We start from the raw sequence: 6,570 nt of genomic DNA, 5'->3' as shown, positions 1-6,570 counted from the left end.
TCACTGCACCCTCTGCCTCCCAAGTTCAAGCAATTCTCCTGCCTCAGCCTCCCTAGTAGCTGGGATTACAGGCATGTGCCACCACGCCCAGCTAATTTTGTATTTTTAGTAGAGACGGGATTTCTCCATGTTGGTCAGGCTGGTCTTGACCTCCCAACCTCAGGTGATCCGCCCGCCTTGGCCTCCCAAAGTGCTGGGATTATAGGCATGAGCCACCATGCCTGGCCATAAAAAGTTAAATGATAATAAAATGTTTACTGCTTCATTAGATGTATTTCTTAAGTAAAACTAGGTTTTTCTTATTGTTGTTAACTGTTAGTGTGTAGTGGTGAAGAATACATTGTGTACTAATCTAATCTGTGCCACTGCCTTGTTTCCTGCTAAGGAACAAGTAGATTTAGTCACCATTGTTTTGAACCATCAGCGCACACAGTCAACACAATGAAAAAGGAAAACAATATTTTAGTTATGAAAATATTCTGACTCCATGGACTCTCTGAAAAGATCTTGGATTACTCCAGATCTGTAGATCATACTTTCATTTAGAACTTAAACTAATAAAAGATATTTTTTTCTAGATGAATATTTTATTATGACAATGTTTAGAATTTCCAGTGCATGATAATAATCAAGTGCAGATTGACTTTCAGTGAGTTTTAGTATTGCTTTTACATTGTCAAACAATAAACCCTTTTACTGTCTGCATGCAAGGCAGACTTTCCCATTACCTTGCCCTTGGTACACCACTGGATGATGGCAAATACTTTCTCTCAGTCAGTAGTTTGTCTTTTCCTTCTCTGAACGGTATCTTTTGATGAACAGAAATTCTTAATTTTAGTGAAGTATAATTTAACAATCTTTTACAATTTGTCCTTTTTATGCTTATCCCAAGATTGCACTCCTGGCATAAATTCCACTTGGTCATATTATCCTTTTTATATAAAGGAGAAAAAAAAAAATATATATATATATATATATATAATCATCTCAATAGATACAGAAAAATTTTTACATAAAATTTAATACTTCTTTACAAACTCTCAGTAATCTTGGAATAGAAGGAAGCTTCGAGGTTATGCTGATCTTATAAAATTAGTTGGAAATGATACCCTCTTCTTTTCAAGTCTCTGAAAAAGTTTTCTGCAAGATTGGTATTATTTTTTACTTAAATGTTCAGAATTCATCACTGAAGCCATTTTGATTTGAAATTTACTTTGTGGGAAGGATTTTTAAATGAAGGATTCAATTTCATTGATATTTAATTTCATTCAGATTTTCTATTTCCGTCTGTATTAGTTTTGTTAAGTTGTGTTTTTCAAGGAATTTGTCCATTTCATCTAAGTTTTTAATAGCTGTATTGAGATGTAATTCACATGTCATAGAATTTACCTGTTTAAAGTATATAATTCAGTGTTTTTTTAGTATATTCTCCGAGTTGTGCAACCATTCCCACAACCTAATTTTAGAACATTTCCATCACCCCAAACAGAAATCTCACATCCATTTGCAATCACTCCCATTTCTAACCCCTAACCCTAGGCAACCACTAATTTACTTTCTGTTTTTATAGATTTTTCAAGACATTTCTTAGGATATCTTGAAAATGTGCTGAGACAGCAGAAGTGCTGTATTTTTCATTTCACCACATGAAAAGGATGGGTATGAAAGGGTACAGATTTAATAAAATGTCGCTAAATGTCAGTGTATTTTTACGGAGAGAGGAGTTAGGCCATGCCTCTTACTAGGAGGGGCAGGAAAGAATTTGTGGATGTATCTAATCTACCATACCAAATATACCACATCTGTTGGACCACAGTTCTGTTTTTATCTACTTGCATCTTTCCCAATTCCTCAGGTTGACAGATTGATGTTCTTCCAAACTTACCTCCAGTGTCACAAGGCCTTTCTTAAGAGGAGGCCTACATGTTTGTTTTTTCTGTGATGTAGTTATAGGCCACGTCCCTTAAAAAACAAGAATAAGCTGACCTCTGGCTGATGAACTATAAAGTGTCTAAGCTGAGTTGATCTTTCTTTTTTGTACCATGATAGTGTATTGTATTTATGCTTCGTCCTTTTTTTTTTTTTTTTGCAAGTTCTTTATGTGTGTGGTTGCTGTGCTACTAAATTGATCTCAAATTCTCTGATTTTTATCTAAATGTTCTCAGTTTCAGGTAGTTAAAATCAGTGTAGTGAAAAGTATGCATAGGAGGAGGGCAAGAATTATTGCCTCAGGGTCACAAAATTGATTTTAAAAAAAGGGTGGTGGTGGTATTGGCTTGTGGCAGGACTGGATCCAAGCAAACAATGCTGAGTGGTATCCTTCTTATCTTCTTTTCCCTCCCCCCTTCTTTCTTCTTACTCCTCCTTCTTCCTCTCCGTTTCCCTTCCTTCCTCCTGTGTTTCCATCTGTGTGGTGGCTTCACTCCTGTAGGCACTGTTCCTCCAAGATAGATAGGTTTCCAAAATGGCGTCCCCAGGGGTACTAGGTTTCCAAAATTGCATCTCCAGGGATAAGTGGGAGTCCTTCCTGATAGTTCCAGAGGAAAATTCCTGGAGGAAAGGTTCTGACTGAGGCCAGAGGGATGGAATACTGTGGTTGGCTAACCTGTGGTGCTGAGGAAGGGCTTGTCTGTTATCAGAAGTGTGGGGGAATTCTCGCTAGTCAAAAGGCCACATTGAATTTGTCTCTTTCTCCAGAGCTCTGTTGAGTTATTGGCAAACAGTAGGAGCTTCCTAAATGTTTATTGAAGAAAATGAATGAATGAATAGAAATAAAAGAATGAATCTGTGACTTGAAATGTTTTCCTTTTTGCAAAGAGGCTTTTGACCCTATGACACTCTCTCTAGGATATTTCTCACTGACTACAGAAGTCAGGGATTTTGTTATTTAACCATTTCATGGCCACCTCTGTGTCAGCTTACCTTAAAAGTACTAAGGTATGAAAGAACATGACTAAAATACCAAATCCCTTGGCTACCTTTGGGGTTTCATCTTCAGTATAGGTCTATTAGGTCAAGGGTTTAGTTAAGTGTGGTGTGTCCTCATGAAAGCTCCGTCTGGAAATCAAAGAGCTTCGTGGTGAGTCTGTGGCGGGGTTGGGGCTAAAACATGGCTTTGAGTCTCAGCAGCTTGTCATTATCAGCATGTGCTTGCCTTGAGAGCTATGGCAGTTTCTGGTGACCTTATTTCAGACAGCAGTCAATCCACAGCTCCTCGCAAAGGCTGGTGATTGAGCAATAAGCCTTTTGAAAACTCTTCCTGAGATCTTTCATTCACATTCACTGTGTTCAGAGAGTAGAGAATTTCAAAGACCCTTCATCATTTCATTCTCACCAGAGATTATTCCTTTTGTCACTAGTGAGAAAAATCACAGAGTCTTAGAGAAAAAGAGAAGGACAGGGTAAATAATTTCTGCAGCTCGACTCCGGAATCTGCGAACCGCAGTCGGTGCCGCATCCCCACCCCGTCGCCATGGCCGCCTACAAACTGGTGCTGATCCGGCACCGCAGAGCGCATGGAACCTGGAGAACCGCTTCAGCGGCTGGTACTACGCCGACCTGAGCCCGGCCCTGAGCCCGGCCGGCCAGGGGCCACGAGGAGGCGAAGGGCGGCGGGCAGGTGCTGCGAGATGCTGGCTATGAGTTTGACGTCTGCTTCACCTCAGTACAGAAGACAGCTATCCGGACCCTCTGGACAGTGCTAGATGCCATTGATCAGATGTGGCTGCCAGTGGTGAGGACTTGGCGCCTCAATGAGCGGCACTATGGGGGTCTAACCGGTCTCAATAAAGCAGAAACTGCTGCAAAGTATGGTGAGGCCCAGGTGAAGACCTGGAGGCGCTCCTATGATGTACCACCACCTCCGATGGAGCCCGACCACCCTTTCTACAGCAACATCAGTAAGGATCGCAGGTATGCAGATCTCACAGAAGATCAGCTACCCTCCTGTGAGAGTCTGAAGGACACTATTGCCAGAGCTCTGCCCTTCTGGAATGAAGAAATAGTTCCCCAGATCAAGGAGGGGAAACGTGTACTGATTGCAGCCCATGGCAACAGCCTCTGGGGCATTGTCAAGCGTCTAGAGGGTCTCACTGAAGAGGCTATCACGGTGCTGAACCTGCTGACTGGTATTCCCATTGTCTATGAATTGGACAAGAACTTGAAGCCTATCAAGCCCATGCAGTTCCTGGGGGATGAAGAGACGGTGCGCAAGCCATGGAAGCTGTGGCCGGCCAGGGCAAGGCCAAGAAGTGAAGGCCAGCAGGGAGGATACTGTCCCCAGGAGCACCCTCCCTGCCCAGTCTTGTCCCTCTGCCCCTCCCACCTGCACATGTCACACTGACCACATCTGTAGACTTCTTGAGTTGTAGCTGCAGATGGGGACCGGTGGCTCCCATTTTCATTTTAGCCATTTTGTCTTCTGCACCCACTCCCTTCGTACAATCTAGTCAGAATAGCACTTCTAGAGCATAGGTTCTCAGTCCAAGCTATGGAAAAGCTCCCCTTATCCAACAGAGTTTAAAGGTAGTAACTTGGGTTTTTGCGAGCTCTTTGTTTACTAAGGACTTGTGGGGAGGAACCATGCTAAGCCATGACCAATGAGGAGAAGCAACAGAGCCTGTCTGTCCCCAGGAGCCAGTCCTCTGCTCTTCTGCAGTCAGGCCATTGCCTGGGGGCTCTAGTCATTCCAGTGGAAGATGAATGTAACCTGCATGGTGATGTGACAACTGTTTCCTCCCTGACCCTAGAGGACCTGGCTCTAGAAGTTTGGGATCAATCCTGAATTTAGTTATGTGTTACATTTACTTTTATTTAAAAAGTATAGTATATATAAATAATACAAAACAATAACCCTTCTGGGGTTTCTTGTGGCGGTTGAAATAGTCCCATATGTGGTCATCAGAAAATAAGCCATTCCTCATACCAGTATGGGATCAGTTCCTTGACCTCTGAGGGGCAGGAGTGCTTCCTGCTGTGTGTGTTATAATCCCTTCCTGCCTTGTTTCATGGCAGTGAAATGCCCCTTGGTCCTGTCCAAGTGTATCTTTCACTGATTTCTGAATCATGTTCTAGTTGCTTGGCTCTGCCACATGGGTCCAGTGTTCACCTGAGCATAACTCTACTAAATCCTTTTTCCAGGTCAGTATAATAAAGGAGTGATGTGCAATAAAAATAATAATAATAATAATTTCTGCAGCTCTCAGACCTTCCCAGAAAAACTCTTAACCACATCAGCCAGGTATATTCTTCCCGCTCCCCGCCGCCCCTTGGTTTTATTTAGTTCTCACCTACTATACAATAGTGAGGGAAAATAGTAAAAATCAACCCACAGCCTCATTTCCTTTAAAAAGGTTTTCATGTTTTGATTTCTTTTGATCCCTCTCATTTGCATTCATTCCAGTATGAAGATAAAAATACCAATTAAGTTTTTCACTTAACATTATTTCAGACCTTTCATCTCATTGTTTTATTTTGTTCTTAATGAATGTCTGTATTGTCTTCATAGATTTATTTAAAGGAACAACGTTATTGATACAGCTTAGTTGCTGTTGCCATTATAATGTTCCTCAGTGTCATGAGAAGGAAAACACAGTAGCAAAAGGACAAAATCATATTTGTTATTTTTAAAAGCTATTCTTTTTAAACTCTTCTGGTTTGAGAAGCATGTAACCATGAAGAGTTTATTTATATTGTATGGATCATTCAGTTGAAAACTGCAAGTAATCTTTGCATTTAAGCATCCTAAACTATTTTTCTTTTTTAGAATTTTTAATTGACACACAACAATTATACATATTCATGGGGTACAATGTGATGTTTCTATAGATGTATACATTGTGTAATGATCAAATTGGGTAAGGAGCACATTTGTCACTTCAGACATTTATCATTTCTTTGTAGTGGTAACATTCAAAATTCTTCTAGGTATTTTAAAATATATATCACACTACTGTGCAATAATAGCACACCACAACCTATTCCTCATAGCTAATTATAAATTTGTACCCGTTGACCAATCTTTCTCCATTCTCCCATCCACCTTCCTCTCCCTAGTCTCTGGTAACCACTGTTCTATTCTCTATTTCTGTGACATCAGCTGTTTAGATTCCACATATGAGTGAGATCATGTGGTATTTGTCTTTCTGTGTCTGGTTTATTTCACTTACCATGATGTCTTCCAGGTCCATCTGTGTTGTTGCAAATGATAGGATTCCATTCTTTTTTATGGCTAAATAGTATTCAGTTGTGTATCTATACCACATTTTCTTTATCTGTTGGTCTGTTGGTGGACAATTAGGCTGATTTTGTATATTGGCTATTGTGAATAGTGCTGCGATAAACATAGGAGTGCAGATATCTCTTGAATGTACTTATTTCATTTCTTTTGGATATATACCAAACAGTGGAATTGCTAAATTATATGGTAGTTCTCTTTTTAATTTTTTAAGGATCCTCCATACTGCTTTCCATAATGGCTGTACTAATTTACATTCTTACCAATTCTCTTTCTACATTTTCCAATATTTGTTATCTTTTGTCTTTTTCATAGTAGCCATTCTAACTGGAGTA

At 40.4% G+C, this 6,570-nt stretch overlaps 1 pseudogene across 1 annotated transcript; it reads left to right on the top strand.

The window, feature by feature from the left end:
* The first annotated feature begins 3,422 nt into the window (after positions 1 to 3,422).
* On the top strand, positions 3,423 to 5,173 carry LOC105519906 (annotated as a pseudogene). The gene has a single exon (XR_001003037.1). The product of XR_001003037.1 is annotated as a phosphoglycerate mutase 1-like (transcript).
* The last annotated feature ends 1,397 nt before the right edge of the window (positions 5,174 to 6,570 follow it).

Source organism: Colobus angolensis, unplaced genomic scaffold (assembly GCF_000951035.1).
Source record: "Colobus angolensis palliatus isolate OR3802 unplaced genomic scaffold, Cang.pa_1.0 Scaffold361, whole genome shotgun sequence".
NCBI classification, from domain to species: Eukaryota; Metazoa; Chordata; class Mammalia; order Primates; family Cercopithecidae; genus Colobus; species Colobus angolensis.
The sequence above is the reverse complement of the archived record's forward strand: the minus strand, read 5'-3'. Positions and strand labels throughout refer to the sequence as shown.